This window comes from Cupressus sempervirens, chromosome 11, assembly GCF_028749045.1.
Source record: "Cupressus sempervirens isolate cs-2001-9-10 chromosome 11, ASM2874904v1, whole genome shotgun sequence".
Taxonomy (NCBI): domain Eukaryota; kingdom Viridiplantae; phylum Streptophyta; class Pinopsida; order Cupressales; family Cupressaceae; genus Cupressus; species Cupressus sempervirens.
In genome coordinates, this window is record NC_143128.1 from 646,027,242 (window position 1) to 646,046,983 (window position 19,742).

At 37.1% G+C, this 19,742-nt stretch overlaps 1 protein-coding gene across 6 annotated transcripts in view; it reads left to right on the forward strand.

The window, feature by feature from the left end:
- LOC149531417 (1-acyl-sn-glycerol-3-phosphate acyltransferase BAT2, chloroplastic-like) overlaps window positions 1-19,742 on the forward strand; it is a 224,817-nt gene that overhangs the window by 134,035 nt on the left and 71,040 nt on the right. The window lies entirely within an intron of this gene.

Sequence of the window (19,742 nt, forward strand, 5' to 3'; positions counted from 1 at the left end):
GCTCAAAAATGAAATAGATGTGTAGCATGAGATAATAAATTAGAAAGTTAAATGAAAAAAAAAAACCATTTCAAGAACATCATCTTAACATTATATCTATGTTAGAAACCCATTTTGGGAGAAAAATCTCATGAGTAAATTTAGTAAATATAGCTCAAACTCTAAAATGTCTTGTTACAGGGCAAGAAGGTTTAAAAGTCTACTAATAAAAAGATACAATGAATTAAAATATGAATTCTTCCCCAAGGACCCAAGCTCACTCTTTTGTTGTGAACTGATTTCGATTCTATATTCCGGAGCTCTCATAACACTTATTAGGGGAATTTTTTAATATATTGTTTTGGCATAGTTATACTAAATTTGACAAGTAGTATATTTTAATCCCACGAAAAAATACTTCTTTCAAAGGTTCTTTGAAAATTTTGGCAACTGACTAGTTCTTGCATTAGATTTCTCTGAAGAAACCATTTGCATACCTCATTGTCATTGGTAATACAATGCACATGTGCTATTATCTCTCATAGAAGTATCTGCCTACCCTTCTCAAAATCATAATAGCACCACCTTTTCTGTATAAACAGAACATAATTAACATGGACCTCCTTTTCTATAATGAAAATGTTAATAAATCCATAATGTGCTTTCCTATTTCTTATTATTCTATATTATTTGAGCTTGCAGATCATGCCGATGCTCTTTGTTTGAAGTTCGATAACCTCTACATAGTATAATTGTATCAGGAAAAATATTTGTTTTGTATAATTTCCACATTGGTATTGGCATAATATTGTACTCTCACAAATAATTTCTTTAAATTTTGAATTGAAAATTGCAAAATGTTCTCAAATAATTTGCAAATGGTTATATGAGGAGTGTTGATTGTACAACTGAAAATTGAGCTTAAGGTTTCATTATTGGAATGCGAAATAACTTAATGAAATTGAGCTTAAGGTTTCATTCCAATACTAGGACTTTAAGCTTCTTCATATATGCCACTTGTACAATGAACAATCCTCATTTAATCATTTGTGTGTTATTTTAGAACATTTCTGCAATTTTAAAGTCAAACTTTAGAAATTAGTTTATGGTGGAAGTATAATATATCACTACCAAAATAAAACTTGTTAACTGATAAATATTTTTCCTGACATAATTATACTATCAACATATCATTGCATTTGCAACATCAAGCTAAAAATTCTTAATGTAATGTATGAAAAGGGTGCCATACATACGACAACACCATCATTGATAAATTCAATTGAATATCATCTGATTAGCAATGACATCATGTCATAGCTTTGAGAGTCATACCGATGTCAAGTTGCTTTCATGAATTTCACTTCTCCTTAACCTACTGATGATATTTGGCATCACTATTATGACAACTTCTAATTCCATCACAAAATTTAATGTTCATTCAATGAAAAATTAATTAGTTGGGCATTCAACATTGTTTCGTCGATTGTTGCAAAACACTTTTGTTAGAAAATGAGCCCAAATATAGTAGTTTCCACTTTGCATCTAATGGAGTTTTAATTTATTGTAATGTATTGTAAGTGACTTGAAAATTTGTCACCAATTCATATTTGGAAGAGCAATCTGATACCGATGTTTCATTTACTATTGCATTCACGGTTATCAATGGTTCAATGCTATTCAAAAATGTCACCTCACTTGTGTCCTAAGGAAACTGGACCACAACAACCTTCATTTTTTCCTCCATCTTCTTTTGGAAAGAAACATTTCCAATGTATTGATTCCTCGAATCAACACTATTAGGAAAACCAAGATCTACTAAAATTTGTGCCATTTGACTAAACTTCCTTATCTTTTTTTTTTTTTTTTTTTTTTCAGTCTGGACCTATAATTCCACCACTTCCTATAGTTTCATAGATTTATGAACGATAAATTTTCCTTTACCGAGGCATTAATGTGGTTGTTAATTCCCTTCAATGCCAAATACATGTCACTGGATTTGTATATTGTGTGCAAAATTTAGTTTTCTATTTTCTCTCTTGAACAAACCTCTCTATTTTCAACTATTTTTTTTAGTTAATCATACTTTAGTGCCCCCCTTTGATTAAATTAAAACCATTTATGCAACTCCTCATTTGTATTACCTCCCATGTTTTCATTTTGTACCTTGTTATATTTTGGTTTTGAGGGATACTTTGATACTCATGTTTGAGGACATTCAAGATGACTAGATGGTCATATACTATATTGTGATTTACTAGTATCATAGATGTTAGATGCTATGCTGTTTAGTTTGATCATATCTACATGATGATGCTTATTGATGTGACATGATGCTTTATGATGATACGTAGTTATTTTTTATTTGGACATATACTCTGTTTATGATTATATGACGAACTTATTGAATTCTAGATACTTTGATTTGATGTACAATTATTTACTTCATTCTTGATTTGGGATGTTTTATGATGCAGTGAGTGATTTAGATAGATTATTTTAATGTGATTAAATAAATGGTTATTAATGTGATTTAATGCATTTATTGCTCTGGCTATATTATTATATGCAATTGCACTTGATCATGTTGTGTAGTGTGTAGGATTTATATCCTCGATAGTGATACATGGAGTTAGTGATTTGACTATTCTTACTTAGCCAATGTCATCCCTGTATGGTCAACCTATCCTAGTTAATTGATTAATTAAACCCTCCAGTGATTTAATAAATCTAGACTCATTTTGATTAGGTGATTAGACCTGTGAGCGTGTTTGTGCATTTAGAAGTTCACATTTGTCATGAAAGTTATTAAGGAATATTGTGATTTAATAGTTTTTGCGTATTTAATATTTGACTTAATTATTTCTATTCCCAATAGCTTTGCCATAGTTGAATATCATTTAATTGGAATTACCCAATTTTATCTGGGTTGAGAAAGGGTTGTTTTAGTGGGCCAATTAATTTCCTAATATTATAATTCACTTTTAAAAGTGAATATATCCCAAAAGGGAATTATTTCCTCACTTGTCAGTTGCGAAATAGGAATTCGGAGAGCGAATTCCAAAATCCTCTCTAAAGGATTTACTATTTTAGTCGCTGTAGGAGATACGGGTGTGGGATCATTGCAATGTTGAGCTCGTTGGATCTAGCTTGGGAAACTTTGCAAAATTTTTTGGCGGTGATCACAAAGTGATTATTTTATTGTGTGCATTCTTGTTTTAGCCCTTTTGGCTGTGAGGTAGGGTTCTCTCATTTTATTGCTTTTGCTCCATTCTGGAGTCTGTTGTTGATAGTAAACTGTTTGGACATTGAGAACTAGTGTTCCCCTTTGTTTCTACATGCTAGCTCTACTCGGTTGGACAGATATGATAGTTTGTAGCCTTTTGGATTTGGGGGTTTGGGGTTTCATGATGTTATGTTGGTCATTTTTACATAGGACTCTGAACCCAAATTTTATTTGAAATTTGTGACTTTTGTACCCAATGGCATAATTGGTTTTAATTTCAAGGTTTTTGCCTCGATTTGCATGCCACTTGACTTTCACACATTTTCTTGGCACTGTAGTTGGTTATGGATCCAGATTATATGTAGGGATATCTATATGACCCTAGATGTATTTTATTGCATTAGGATTCGTGCCAAATTCATACTCCTAGATATAGGCTGGTTGAGGGATCTATTATACTTGTGTTTTCTATGTTTCTCATCTAGCCCTTGTTGTTTATGATCATCGTGTAGTTGGTGTGCCCACACATGAGCACGTGAGTGTGCACTTATCGGGGTCTTGCAAGTTCTGAGGTCCCAGTTGCTTATCGGTTGAGTTATGTTCATTGGGTTTTGGTTGGGAGACTACATTGCCTAGGACACTCATCCTGTGATGAGCATGGGTATGTAGGGTAGACCAGTGGAGGGGCTTCTCTCGTAACCCTGGGTTGTGTTTTCAGTGAGGTATATGTGAAGAATTGCGAGATCTAAGGTCCCAATTATCATTTGAGTTATGTTCATTGGGGTTGGGTTGGGAGACTACATTTCCTACAGGGACTTATTGTGTGATGAGTGTAAGAGCTTGTAATTTTCGTTGCACCCTAGCAGGTTTCGGTCCCAAGTGTTCCCGTTGAAGTTGAACTTGAAGTTGTAATTTACTTCAACTTCAGGTTCAAAGTCTCATTGGTCTGCCATGTGATAAGCGCACTTTCTTTTTCGAGTCAACCGTTGTAAACTTGAAGTCAAAAGTTGATGTTGAAGCTCGATCACTCAAAACTTCAACTTCAATTTCAGTGTTGGTTTTGTCTGCTAACGATTTTTGTATGCAGATCAAAGATTGCCGAGCCATTCCAAGGTGGGTCCCAACATAATATTTTTCCAAAGCATCTGAAGTCATAGTCAAATAAATTTAAGGCAGTACGTGTTCGGTTTTGGCAATACTTAATTTAGTATTAACAATGTCACTTCATGACTACTTGTTATAGGAAAATACGTGCAGATTTGATAGGGTATTTAAAACAGAACACCCGTAGCGCCTTTTGCAATGAATGTCACACGAATGAGTAATGATGGTATTTACTTGCTAAATCTGTCACACGATTCTTTGTCCAAATCATTCCTTACAATGCATGTAGTTACCCTTTCCCACTCATCTCATTTTCTCCAGAGAAATCTCGATGCTTTTGGGTAATAAAGGCGAATTTCGGGTTGTGTCTTTGCCAAACTGTAAGTGCATCTCCATTCCCCTTTGCATTTTGGTTGTGCTTTGCTTCATTTTGAAAGTATTTGAAACCTGGTCTTGTAAACTTGTTTTCATAACAATCATAACACTTTTTTGGCCAAAAATGCCCAAATTAGAGAAGCCGGCATTACTCAGTTCCTTGCCTAAAATTCGTGATACGTTTTTGGTTAATAAAAATTTATCTGAAGTTGTTGAAAGAACCAAGACTACCCAGTCGAGTCCCATTTACCAGAGGCTGGTTGATAGTGGTTTATTAGAAGCCACTGCAATCCCATGCCCAGAGCTCGTCCTCAAATGTGCAAACCATTATGACCCTGTTTCAAGATGCATTAAGAAAACCTCGGGGGAAGTAGTTGTCAAAATTAATAGGACCAGTGTCAATTCTGCCCTCAGGATCCCTCATAAAGAACCCTACAAGCCATGGACGTTCGAAGAAGCTGAACGCCTGTATGCCACAAACAAAACCAGCTTCAACACCAAGATTTCTCAGTCCTGGCTCTTGAAGCCTGCAGAGGGAGGTTCTAGGTTGCCTAAACCATTGACCATCGAACACTTCATCAAGGAGATTGCAGACATTGTATTCCTGCTGAATAGAATTAAGGGAAATGAACATGCTTTCCATTGGGAGTCTTGGATGTACTTCTTCATATAGAAGATAGTTGAAGGTGTCAAATTCATTGATTGGTCAGACCTAATGGCAGAGAACTTGCATAAGGGCTTGATAGATCTTACCAATTGCGGTCTGTTTTTCTTGTCCTCTTATCTGATTTACACCCTAGCAGCATCTAAAGAGTGGGACTATCTTCCACATATACCTTGGGTAGATGACATGCCTATCTACCAATACTACAGAGATCTCCAGGAAGACACATCATGCAAAGAGTTTAAGAAGGTCAATGATGTTCTTTTAGGGAAACTGGCATTTGAACTACAAGGTCGAGAAAATGATAGGATGTTAGAAGAAGCCATGCAAGTTGTGCAAATTTATGGTTGTTATTTAATTCAATTTCCCAAATTTACATATCTCAGAGTGGGTGGTTTTCTTGGTGAACCTTTGAAATTACCACGCTATTGTTCAGATTCTATAGTGTTATCAGAAATGTGTAGGCAATTTGCTTCTCTTGTTGAGTCCTTTCAAATTTCCAAAAAATCCTCTTCAGTATTCTTCTCGATTGAAATTGAACATTATAGATGCCCCAGTTTGAAAGAAGCCATATTGTCAGCCAAATCATTAACCCGCTTATGTCTTAAGTCTTTCACCTCTTAGTTAGATTTTGACTATACTGGCTTTATTAGAAACAATGTAAAAAATGCAGCCTATCTCTTTCATTCCCCGCAATTAGAGGTTTACTGGGTGAACTGTCATAATGAATTTGAAGTGAGGAAGAGGCTACGGTCACGCTTGACCATTAAACAAGTCATCATGTTCAATGTGGAGTTAGATATCTATGGGCTGAAAGATGATGATTCTGAAGGTGCACTTGATCAATTTTACATGGACTAGACTGAATGCATGCCTATCCTTGAGATCGATTGGGAGAAAAGGGAAGAAAATGATGTATATGCCCATACCAAAGATGTAGTAGTTAGAACTGCCAAATGGATAAAATCAAAGGCAACAACTACTCCAAGCTTTTCTAAGAAGTCTTCAAGAAGTGGAGATAAAAGGATTGCTCATAAGCAAACTAATCGAAATGTCCTTGATTCTGTTGTAGGTCCACTTGAAGTTGAACTTGAAGTAGTTTCAGAGACACTTCAACTTCAAGTTGAAGAAGAAACTCCAAAAGGAAGGAGAGTAACCCACTCAAGGACGAAGAAGGCATTAGCCGTCAAAAGCAAGAACACCATAACGGTGGACTTGGAGACAACAAAAGACCTATCTATGGCAGATAATGTACCTGAATTCCAGAATTCTCCAATGGCTACCGAAAATCAGGAAAGTAATCTCCCCTTAGTTAAATGTTCCCCTGCTGCCGTAAAGGATCAAACACTCCTAAATGGCTAGAGAAATCAATGAAGAAGAAGAGAAGTATGGTCCCAATATCTATGCCTATTGACGATCTGGTCAGCAAGTGCCTTGGTAAGGCACCCAAAGTAAAAAGAGCAAGGACCGAAGCAAGAATTAATTTTGACAAAAGTTCAGGTCTATGGGCGACAGAGATAGCTACACCACTTGATGGCAGCTCTCGTGATTCTGTAGTGCCTCAAGATTCCCAAATAACAAAGGTTGATTTGGGAAAAGGAAACCGTGAAGTAGATAGGGGATTCTTTGAGGTGTCCAATAAGAAGATTGCGGAAAGAGTGTGGAAAGACGGGCAAGATAAGCAAGAAATGAAGGAAACAATAAAGAATATGGCGCAATACATTAATGCTATCTTGCATCCTGAAGTAAAGCCAATCCGTGAGATGTCAGCCATTATTGATATATCCTCTGCAACCAATCAACAATCATTGGAGAACTTGCATAAGTGCAAAGCAGTAGCCAAAGTGGCAGGAGAATGGGTCCAAGATGTTCTGCTTAACATCGTAAAACACATTGGACATTTAGATCATGCCTCAAAGGAGATATCAAACATGGCCAAAAAAGTGGAAGTAAGTAATGAAGGATATGAAAAAGAGAAGAATAACTGGGCAAAAGTGGTGATATCGCTAGAGGATGTGCAAGAATTTGGTTTGCAAAAATTCCAAACTGAATGTCCTGTAGCTAGTCTTGATGAAAAAAACCTGTACGTCATCAAAGATTGTATTGAATGGCAGAATGAAGCACTGGCACAAGGGGTATCTGAAATCAAAGAAGCATTACAAGAACTTAAGGTTATACACCAGATTATTCAAAATGACCTTAAGTGGTTTGTAAAACAGTTCATGGAAAAAGAAGATGACTCCGTCGCCCAATCAGACAAGATAATCAAAGAAGTCCAAAAGAAGTTTCAAGAATGGTAGGACAGGAGGACACCAGCCAAGCAGGATTTCTCCAACGTGGCGCACACTGAAGCTATGTTGATTATCAATTTGAAGCACTTGGAAATGCACGAGGAAAAAGTTGCTGAACTGAAGATGAAGGAGATTTGGAAGCAACAACTCGCCTACATTGGTCTTCCACATCAATCTGTTATTTCCGCCTTTTCAACTGCCTACGAAACGTGGAAGATGGCGAAAGGTGCAGTTGGTGAAGATAGTGCAACTTGATCAAGAATTGCTTAGCTACAGTTTCTTTGCCATTTTATTTTCTTGCAATTTCAGTTATCAGTTATTTCAAAAGACAATTAACTCCTGGCGGGGTAATTTTGGCTTGAGTCCAGCCCGATGCCTATAAATGTAATAATTAGTATTGTTTAGGGGGTTCAAATTTCTGCAGTAGACTGATAGACAAAACTACTTTTTTTTATGGTTTTATTTCCATCTTAGAAGTAACATTTCAGAACTTTAGCAGTTACATGAAAGTCTATAGTTTGATTTTGGGTTGAAAGCTTTGTAAGTGGATACTATTATCTACTTATTTTTCGGTATTTCTATAGATACTATTTAAGCTTTTAGTTGCACCTGTTATTGATTTTGAAATTGTGAACTCTGAATTTGGAAATTCTATGGGAAATTGGTTTATGAAATTTGCCTGCTTGATAATTTAATTTTCAGTTATGTGGATCAGTTTGATAATTAAAATCGAGTGGTTCTTTTGCATTAAAGTTTGTTTCATATTGATGAGATGAAATAAGTTGTTTCAACACCTCTAGCAGATTACATTCTTGGAAAGTTATTCTGTTGAGTTTATTTGGTTAAAATTTTCAATGCAATAAAGGTAGCTGCGCCTGTTTTAATTGAAGAAATTTTAAGCAGAGAGTTTCTAAGTTCTTCGAATAGGAATTCATTTGTTAGTTTACATTCTTTTCTCTGTTTTGATATATGAACATTCATGGGAAAAACTGTTCACTAGCAATGAGCATGGGTATGTAGGGTAGACTAGTGGAGGGGCTTCTGTCGTAACCTCGGGTCATGTTCTTGGTGAGGTATTCATGAAGAAGTTTCTCATAAGTGATAGCTAAAAAAATCATGGGTAATTAACTAAGATAAGAAAATACTATGTACTTTTATGCTCATCTAAAGGTATGTGCTTGTCGGTTTATCCAAGGGCTTAATGTCCGTGTGGTTCATTCCGTTAGTTTGTGGTGACTGATCAGGAAAAAATGTACATACTTCATAAATTCTTTGGGGAAAATATTTTTGGGCCGACATGTAATTATTAATTATAACCCTAAAGCGGTAAAAATACTTGTATAAAATGGCTTAGGTTTATGGATTGTTTCAGTGTTGTGATGAAAAAATTGGTTCTTGCAGCAGTATTAAGCTGTAAGAGATTACCAGATTTGTAATCAGGTTGCAATCACTGGATTGTAATAATATCAGACTTGCTGTTTAGTAAACATAGCCCAGAGATTGGGTGAACCACGCTAAATCTTGGTGTCTTGTGTTCTTTTCTGTGTGATTTGTTAATTTTTGATATTGTTTATATTTGCATGCAATTGATATTTCTATCCGTGGTTTAATCCTAAGAAGTGGTATCAGAGCGAGGTTGTTTTTGAGTTATCCTCTACAGGAAAGTCTCATGGTTGAGTGGGAGTCTCATGGCTGAGTGGGAGCGATGGCAAATGAGGGTAAGCTGAGCGTTAATAGATTTAATGGGTAGCACTTTCAATTATGGAAGATGCAAATGGAAGACTATCTTTATCAGAAGGATTTATAGAAGCCATTGGAAGGAAAAATCAAGAATCAGGGATCTATGTCGAATGACGACTGATATCTTTTGGACAAAAGGTACTTGGAAGTATTCAATTATGCCTGGCACCATCGGTGACATTTAATATTACAAAAGAAAAGACAACAGAAGAGTTGATGCAAATTGAAGTGAAATTGTATGAAAAACCCTCCACTTCAAACAAGGTATTTCTCATGAAGCGTTTATTTAATATGAAAATGACAAAAGGTGGATCTGTTATGGATCATTTAAATGAGTTTAATACTATTACTAGCCAATTATCTTTTGTGGGTATCAATTTTGATGAAGAAATTAGGACTCTTGATTTTGTGTTCTTTGCCTGAAAGCTAGAATGGCTTGGTAATGGCTATGAGTAATCCTGTTCTTAGATCTAGTACCCTAAAATTTGATGATGTGATTGCTGTTATTTTGAGTGAGGAAACTCATAGGAAAACTTCAAGTGGATCTATATTAGGAGGTGCTTTGAACGCACAAAGTCGAGGCAGAACGATTGAGAGAGGAAGTAATTTTAAAAATCATGGGAAATCAAGAGGAAAGTCAAAGGGGAGGAGGTCTCAATCATATTGTACATGTCATATTGTTCCTTCTACTTTAATTGTATCAGAGAAAAATGAATGTTCAGAAACAATTGTTATAGTTGAGCAGGGAGAACAAATAGTTGCTATAAATTCTGAAAGAGTTCTATGGCATAATAGACTTGGGCACATGAGTGAGAAAGGTTTGTAAGTACTTCATTCAAAGAAAGTTTTACCAAGTCTAAAATTTGTTAATATGGATTTCTATAAAAGGTGTGCGTATGAAAAACAAAAGAGAGCGAGTTTTGTGAAGACTAGGAAGGAAAATAAAAAGGAGAAATTAGAACTTGTGCATACCGATGTATAAGGACCAGCTCAGGTATCTTCCCTTGGTGGCTCTTATTATTATGCTACCTTTATTTATGATGAAACTAGAAAAGTATGAGTTTATTTCTTTAGACAGAAATATGATGCATTTCAAACTTTCAAGAAATGGAAATGCTTGGTTGAAAATGAGATTGGTAAGAAATTAAAATGTCTTAAATCTGATAATGGTGGTGAGTATTACAGTCACGAATTTGAAGATTATTGCTCCACTAATGATATTTGTAGACAAAAAACTATTCCAAGGACTTCATAGGAAAATGGAGTGGTTGATCGTATGAACATGACTATAATGGAGCATGTAAGGAGCATGAGGTTGCATGCTAGGTTGCCCTTACATATATCCACAAAGGTTGTCAATACTGCTATATATTTGATTAATAGAGGTCTCTCTACTCCTTTGGGTTGTGGTATTCTATAGGAAGCATGAACTAGTTAGAAGGTGAGTTATTCTTTTCTCAAAACCTTCAGTTGTGAAGCATTTGCTAATGTAGATTTTGAAAATAGAACCAAGCTGGAAGCTAAGTCAAAGAAATGTGTATATGTTGGATATGACATTAATGAATTTGTTTATAGGCTTTGTGATTTTGAAAATCATAAAATTGTAAGTAGGGATGTCATATTCAATGAGAAAGTGTTGTATAAAGATTTGTTGCAGCAACATAAGAAGAAATAAGATGATTATGTAGTGTTGGATGATGCTCCGAAAGATGATGTTCCAACCATTCCTCATGATGTGCAACAACCACAACAACAAATACCACACACACTAGTGAATGTTAGGCAACCAACAAGGCAAACTCGACCTCCAGAAATATTTTCTCCCTCTTTGTATTTTATTTTACGAATAGATGATGGTGAACCTGAATGTTATGATGAAGTTGTGCAGGTGGATACCAAGATTCAGTGGGAGTCTGCCATGAAAGACGAAATGGACTCTTTGCTAAAAAATAAGACTTGGAATTTATGCAAGTTGCCTGTAGGTAAAAGGGATTTACAAAATAAGTGGGTTTACAGGTTAAAAGAAGAGCATGGAGGTAAGAAAAGATTTGAAGCCAACTTAGTTGTAAAAGGATTTGCACAGAAAAAAGGCATTAATTTTGATGAAATATTTTTTCCTGTTGTTAAGATGACTTCTATCCGTACTATTTTAAGGATTATAGCTACTAAAGATTTGCATTTGGAGTAGGTTGATGTTAAAATAGCCTTCCTTCATGGTGATTTGGATGAAGAGATATATATGGCTCAACCACAAGGATTTGACGTCAAAGGTAAGGAGAACTTAGTGTGCAAATTGAAGAAAAGTTTATGTGGCTTGAAGCAGGCACCTTGGCAATGGTATATGAAATTTGATAGTTTTATAGATGAGCATGGATATAGTAGGTGTCATTCATATCATTGTGTTTACTTTAAGAGGTTGGATGATGATAGCTACATTATTTTATGTTTATATGTTGATTATATGCTTGTAGCTGGGTCTGACATGGATCATATTAAGGGGCTGAAATGCTAGTTAGCACATGCATTTGCTATGAAGGATTTGGGGACAGCAAAAAAATCCTTGGTATGTAGATTTGTAGGGATAGGAAGAATAGGAAATTGATGCTATCTCAGGCTGATTATGTTGAGGTGTTGCGACGTTTCTCTATGGAGAATGCTAAAGCTTTCAACAGACCTTTCCGTAGTCATTTGAAGTTGACTAAGGAGGTGTGTTCCAAGACACAAGAAGAGGAGGATAAGATGTCCAAGGTACCCTATTCTTCAGCTGTAGACAGCTTGATGTATGCTATGGTATGTATAAGGCCAAATATTATACTTGTAGTGGGAGTTGTTAGCAAGTATATCAGTCATCTTGGAATTGAGCATTGGAATGTAGTCAAATGGATTGTCAGATACACTTTGGGGGCTTCACTACTAATTTACAGGGCTATGTTACCTCAAATTTGGCAAGTGATATTGATACCAGAGAGAGTACTATAGGTTATGTATTTACTATTGGTGGATGCCCCAAGCACCAAAGAATTTATGAAGTATGTACAATACTTTCCTGATCAGTCCCCACAAACTAACAATCTCCCACTTGGGGACTGATCAGACACCACAGTAGACAACACATCCGATGAAATAGCACTATGGCCTCTTGAGAGAGTGTTTCCATTAGGTGTTTAGCTTGGGATCCATGATACCAAGTGATCTACTCTCCACTAGAGTCCTTACATAGTAGACCCATAGAGTGTTTAACTAGGACCTGTTGTATTGCATTGTCTCATGATCTTGGTTTCATTCTTTTGTATTGTTTGGTATGAGTGTTAGCTATGGATGACTGTATTGTGTGTGTGAGGTTGGATCACCATCTCCATCACCATAGTGGGAGTGGGCCTACGAGCTCCACGTGGTTGGGAGACATAACTACCTTTACCACTATTAGGGATTGACTTACAAAGTTGGCCTTCCTCCATGTCCAATTTTGGAGCTGCATGCTTACATGGTTCTCCGTATCAACCAGGGTATGTTTCCATGTGATGTATGTTATTTTAGTTCATAGAGATAGTTTATTTATGCACATGTATGTTCACTATGGTGTTTCATTCCATATTATTACATTATATGCTTGGATTAGATGTTATGGTTGAGATGTTAGAATTATGCGATCTTCCTTATGCTTTCAAGTGTTTAATCCTTGACTATTGTGGATCCTGTACTCCTCGGTGTGGAGGTTGTAACTCATTCCCCTTTGAAATTGCTTTTCGGGCTATTTCTTTGTAAACCTAGGGGACATAAGTTCAGCATTAGGTGATACTGGAAAAGTATCACAGACCTTAGAGGGAAATATCATGTGATATGAGAAGGTATCACATGGTAGTAGTAATTTCTATCATGCGAACTAGTAAAGTATTGTACAATAGTAGTAAGATATATCATGTGATACTAGAAAGTATTACATGGTAGCTATAAGAAGTATCACGTGATACTAGAAAAGTATTGCCCAATACTATTGTACAATGTCATACAATACTAGGAAAATATTGCTTGAATTCTATGCAAAAATCTTATTGGGAAAACAACAAGTATCTCCAACCTTGTTGATTGAGATTCAAAGGGTGTTTTGGATACACTCTTGGGTTGTGCCCCTTCCTAGGTCTTGATAGGTAAGAGATTAATGAGTTCTTAGTTGCATAAATTTTCATAGTTGGTTTTGGACGCATTGGTAAGTAGGGATGCTTGGAGATTCATTGGATGTGGATTGCTTGGTTAAGTCTTCCATTCCAATCTTTTGATTGACTACATATGATGTTGTTTTCTTCCATGCTTGCTACAAAGAAAAAAAGTTGGCTTTTATTTATCCTTGTTCCAAGGATCTCTGGGCAGGGCATTACATCTGGCATCAGAGCCCATGTTGAAACATTGGGATCTCTATGTTATGCTCCCACTATGAGATTATTTTGATTACGTGTTATGGTGTCTTATTTTAGCTTATGCTTGTGATACTTATGGTTGTTGTGTATGACTCTGACCCTTATCTTGTTGCCCCTTTATTGATGCCTCCTGCATACAGACCTGGTGGTTGGGGTAATAACGGAAAAAATAATGATGAAGAAGAACACCATGAGGAAGAACTTTAGGAATTTGGGGGAGGACAAGGTGATAATAATTAGGGTGATGTCAAGGTACTGTTGCCTTTGTTATAGGAGATTATAGCTCCGTTGGGACCTCAAGCTAAGGAAAATCAACAGGACCATGGCTAGGACGAGGAATCTCACCATGGGGACTCTCACATGTTAGAGCATGGAGGCAAAGAAGAGAGTGGGCATGAACATGAGAATTCTCCCACACCACCTGGTGGTGGAGTTAACCATAGGAGACGTCATGGTCGAGACGATGGATATTCCATTTGAATGGACATGATGAGAGACCTTCATAGGTCTAAACCACCACTGTTTGATGGCCTAGGAGGAAGTCTCAAGGCCGAGACATGGTTATTGGATGTGGGGCATTGCTTCTCCTTACATCTGTATGAATGCAACATGAAGGCGGAGTGTGTTGGTTTACAGTTCAGAGAACACAGATCTGTGTGGTGGGATATGGAGAGTGAGAAGCTCCAGAATAGTATAGATCTTTGAGGAGAGGTTCAAGGAGAAATTCCTATCTCCATAGTACTGAGAGGCTCATGCTAATGAGTTCCACGAACTTAGACAGAGGAACATGTTAGTGGATGAGTATTAGAGGTGGTTCTTTGGGTTGGACAATACTCCAAATACTATTACAATGAGGTTCTCCTTACATAACATTTTTTTAGGGGTCTTAAAGACTCTATCATTGGGGATGTCCATCTTCATCAGCCCAGGACACTTGTACTCACCAATGAGAAGGCAAGGATCACGAAGAGCAATGTGGCTACGAGACATAGTGTTAGATTAGGCTCTCAGAGCCATAGTACATGATCCACAAGATAGAGTGTACCACCCCCTCAGACATAGGTCATTGGGTAGGGTCAAGCCTACTCAACACCCTCACAAGGTGGTCGCAGTTGTTAGGATTGACAATGTCGATGTTATCTGTAGAAAGGTGGATAGAGTTCAGGCACCACAAGAGGAAGAGGGTGTGACCAAAGTTGAGGTCAACAATCCTAGTCATCCATCTCAGGGTAATCAATAGAACTCTAGCAGAGGGAGTGCACCATATTCTAGTGTTTCCCAAGGTGGGCATAGGTCTAGTTCTAGTTTTAGAGGAGCATGTTTTTCCTATGGTCAACTCGGCCATAAATCAGTGGAGTGTCATATAAAGACATCTTCAAGACCTAGCAGAGGTGCAACCATGTCTAAACCTACCATGGGTAGTGCAGGCAAATCCCACATAGTTTTTACGGCAGTTGAAAATCGTCAAGCTAAATACCAGGGTACCGTAGTGGAGGCTACATGTACGTTGCATGGTAATTCTTTTATAGTATTAATGGATTTTGGTGCATCAAATTCTTTTATTTCACCATCCCTTGTTCAGCGGTGTGGGCTAGTGACTATACGACAGGTTGAGTTAGCTACAAGTTCCAAGGCGATTGTGGATTCCATAGTCAATGATTGTGTGGGAATTGGGCACCTTCACCACAATAGTTGATCTTTGTATCCTATCCTTAGGGTCTTATGACATCGTATTGGGTATGGATTGGTTAGCTGCCCATCAGGTGAATATAGACTGCCGACATAAGTTGGTACAATGTGAGGATGCCACAGGTGTTGGACTAACTACCACCCTTCAAGATTTGTGACATAGTTTAACTACCTCCTATGTTTTATAACTCTAGTGGTTGTATCAGGCATTAATAGGTTGATCTTTTGGTGCAACGACAACTCTAGGTTGTAACAAGTGGTATTAGAGCTTGGTCATAGGTTCGAATATCCTCGGGTAACACTAATGGTGGATTGTTGGACTAACTGGCAACGTTCCCCTTCTAGATTCATGACATGGCTTAACTGCCTCATGTGTTCTATAAGTTTAGTGGTTGTATCAGGCATTAACAGGTTAATGTTTTGGTGTAACTACAACCCTATCTTGTAACAATGGGTGGGCAAGTAGAACTTGTAGGGGTCTAGAGGCTAGTCTCACTTTGAATGATTTGAGCTAAGCAGTGGAAGTAGAGTGTGGGACATGGATGTTAGATGTTTGTAGTTTCTGTTAGTGACCTTGAGGAGGTTGAGAGTTGTGAGGTGATGCTAGATGATCATCCACTCCTTCGTGAGTATGTAGACATATTCCCTGATGAAATACTAGGAATGCCACCAAAACACGACGTTGATTTCCATATTGATCTCATTCCAAGAGCGGAGCCTATTTCACAAGCTCCTTATTATATGATTACTCAGGAGTTGAGTGACCTGAGATTGCAGTTGGAGGAATTATTGACCAAGGGCCATATTTGTCCTAGTGTATCCCTGTGAAGTGCACTAGTGATCTTTGTGAAGAAGAAATATGGGTCATTGCATTTATACAATGATTGCCGAAAATTTAATAAGGTGATGGTGAAGAACTGGTATCCCTTGCCAAAGATTGATGACTTATTTGATTAGATGAAGGCAACAAGAGTATTCTCAAAGATTGATATGAAGTTGGGATACCATCAACTTCAAATTCATGAAGCTAACATTCATTGGACAATATTTCGTACATGCTATGGGCATTATGGGTTTACATTTGTACCCTTTAGGTTAACCAATGTGCCATCGATGTTTATGAGTTTGATGAATGGAGTATTTTGCACGTACCTCAATTGGCACGTATCATTGTTGTCTTGGATGACATATTGATCTATTCTAAGATTGTTGAGGAGCACAAGGTCCATTTATGCCAGGTGTTGAAGTGCTTATGAGACCATCAGTTTATGGAAACCTGGGTAAATATAGATTCTTCCAATTTGAGTTGAAGCATTTGGGGCATATCATCATAGGTGATGGTATTGCAGTGGACCTGAAGAAAATCTAAGCTATCATGGATTGGTTGATGTCCACTAATTTTTATGAGGTTCGTAGTTTCATGGGATTGGCAGGTCACTACTGTTGATTCGTGAAGGACTTCTCACAAGTGACTCATCCTATCACTTCTCTTTAGAGGAAAAGGAAGAAGTATGTTTGGTCATACTAGTGTGAGTCAGTGTTTGAGGTTCTGAAGGAGTGATTGAATAGTGCACAAGTCCTTGTTGTGCCTAATCCTGTAGGTGACTTTATGGTTTGCACAAATGCGTTGTTGGAGGGTGTGGGTGTAGTGTTGATGCAGGATAGTTTTGTGATTGCATATGTGTCCATAAAACTCAAACACCATGAGCTCAATTACCCCACTCATGATTTGGAACTTGCGAAAGTTGTGCATGCGCTTGTGTGCTAGAGACATTTCCTTTCGGGACACAAGTTTGAGCTGCATAGCGAACATCGTAGCTTTTAGTACATCTTTATTCAACCAAACCTGAATGCACAACAATGTTGCTAGATGGAATTCTTGTGTGAATATGATTTTGATGTTCACTACATCAAAGGGAAAGAGAATGTCATCGCAGATGCCTTGAGTAGGAGACAACATGAGATATCAGTTTTGTCATTGGGAGTGAATTTATAAGGCCGTATCTTGGAGGTCTTGCAAAGTGACACATGTTATTAGAAGGTGAGGTTGGAGACTGAGTCTAGACATACCCTTGAGGGGAGGTTTTCATGTTATTCATTAAAGTCTGATGGACTGTTGCGACACTTGGGGTGCATTTATGTGCCAGTGTTTGGTGATCTTTGTACCTTGATTTTTTTGGAAGCACATCATACACCATTTCTATGCATTTTGATGTCAAGAATATGCATGTCGACCTTAGACAACTGTAATTTTGGGTAGGGATGAGGCGCAATGATGTTGATTTTGTTGCTCGATGTCTTGAGTGCTAGAGAGTGAAGGCAGAGCATCATCATCCGACGAGCCTTTTGCAGCCACACACCATTCTATAATTGAAGTGGGATACTATATCCATTTGATTTTATCATAGGGCTGCCCATGTCATCTTGAGGACATGATTGTATCATGGTGATAGTGGACAAGTTGTCCAAGGTAGCACATTCTTTTCCCATGAGAGCATCCTACACAACTTCTTTTGTAGTGTATATTTTCTTGGAGGATATTATTCACTTGCATGGAATCCCTTGACAGATTATATCAGATAGAGATCCAATGTTTACTTAATCACTGTGAACATCTCTCCACCATGCTTTGGGTCCGGAGCTCAATTTTAGTTCAACATACCACCTAAAGATCGATGGTCAGACATAGAGAGTGAACTAGGTTCTACAAGACATGCTTTGCATGAATGTGATGGATAGGTAGGTGAAGTGGGAGGACTATCTGTACCTTGTTGAGTTTGCCTATAACAATGGGTACCATAGTTCTCTTGGCATATCACTTCTTCAGGCCTTGTACAGTAGACCATGCCATACCCCTTTGAGTTGGGATCGTTTGGAGAACTGAGTAATTTTAGGTCCATAGATGCTTCAGGATATGGAGCAACATGTTGTTCATATTAGAGAGCATTTGATTACTGCTTAGGATAGGTAGAAGAAGTATGCAAATGCCCATAGGTTGGATCATCACTTTTCTGTTGGTGACTGAGTGTTTTTGAGAGTGCGTTTGCAAAAGAGCCCCATTTGTTATGGGAAAGGCTCTAAGATGGCACCACATTTTGTCAGACTATTTGAGATCCTTGAGAGGATCAGTCTTATTGCTTATCAACTAGCATTACCACCTAGCCAATTGTGCATCCATGATGTTTTCCATTTTTATGTTTTGAGGCAATATATTCTCGATGTGATCCATGTACTTGATTGTGATGCTTTGTAGGTGGTGGATGAGAAACTTTCTTTGGATCCCATATGTATCCTTCAACATTGGAGGCTGACCCTCAAAGGTTAGGACATATAGTATTTAAGGGTCTATTGGGACCTGAATAATGAGACTTCTACTACTTGGGAGGATGCAACATGGTTGAGTGATTTGTACCTTTATCATTTTGCAAGTTTCCAGGAGTAAGTCTATGCCTAGTGGGGAAGGATGTAGTAGCTCACGTATTTGCTTTCTATACCTTGTTATATTTTGGTTTTGAGAGATACTTTGATACTCATGTTTGAGGACATTCGAGATGACCTGATGGTCAGATACTATATTGTGATTTACTAGTATCATAGATGTTAGATTCTATGCTCTTCAATTTGATCATATCTGAATGATAATGCTTATTGATGTGACATGATGCTTTATGATGATACTTGGTTATTTTGTATTCAGACATATACTCTGTTTATGATTATATGATGGACTTATTAGATTTTGGATACTTTGATTTAATGCTATGGTTATTTACTTCATTCTTGCTTTGGGATGTTTTATGATATAGTGAGCGATTTAAATAGATTATTTAATGTGATTAAATAAATGGTTATTAATGTGATTTAATGCATTTATCACTTTAGCTAAATTATTATATGCAATTGCACTTGATTGTGTTGTGTAATGTGCAAGATTAATATCCCCAACAGTGGCACATGGAGTTAGTGATTTAACTGTTCTTACCTAGCTAATGTTGTCTTTGTATGGTCGATGTATCCTAATTAATTGATTAATTAAACCCTCTAGTGATTTAATGAATTTATACTCATTTGCATTATGTGGTTAGACCTGTGAGCGTGTCTGCGCATTTAGAGGTTCACATTTGTCATGAACGTTATTAAGGAATATTGTGATTTAATAGTTTTTGGGAATTTAATATTTGACATAATTATTTCTATTCCCAGCAGCTTTGTTGTAGTTGAATTCCATTTAATTGGAATTACTCAATTTTGTCTGGGTT